The following is a 348-nucleotide window of genomic DNA, read 5'->3' on the forward strand; positions in this document are numbered from 1 at the left end:
CCCCCCCCCCCCTCCCCCCCGGCCTTTTTTTCCGTTTCTTTTATTTATGGAGTTCAGACAGGAGGGTCACAATTCCTGTCCTTCTAGTTCTGGGTTCACTGTCACCATGTACCTCTGTCAGTGTGGATCTGCACAGAATTTAAAGTGCATAGCAGTTACCTTCGGCAGGTCCTTGAAGATCTGCAAAGTTTAATGACTCAAATCTGCCCAGCCAAGTGGATATTTGTTGGGGTCCCTCCCCTGCCATGTAGCCCTGGGAGAGGGGCCCTGGTGGGGAGGCATGGGGTTTCCCTGCCCCTGGTCAGCCTCCTTCCCCATTGGCTGGTTTTTGTTGCCCCGCGGCGGGAG

This window comes from Corvus brachyrhynchos, unplaced genomic scaffold, assembly GCF_000691975.1.
Source record: "Corvus brachyrhynchos isolate BGI_N302 unplaced genomic scaffold, ASM69197v1 scaffold712, whole genome shotgun sequence".
Classification (NCBI taxonomy): domain Eukaryota; kingdom Metazoa; phylum Chordata; class Aves; order Passeriformes; family Corvidae; genus Corvus; species Corvus brachyrhynchos.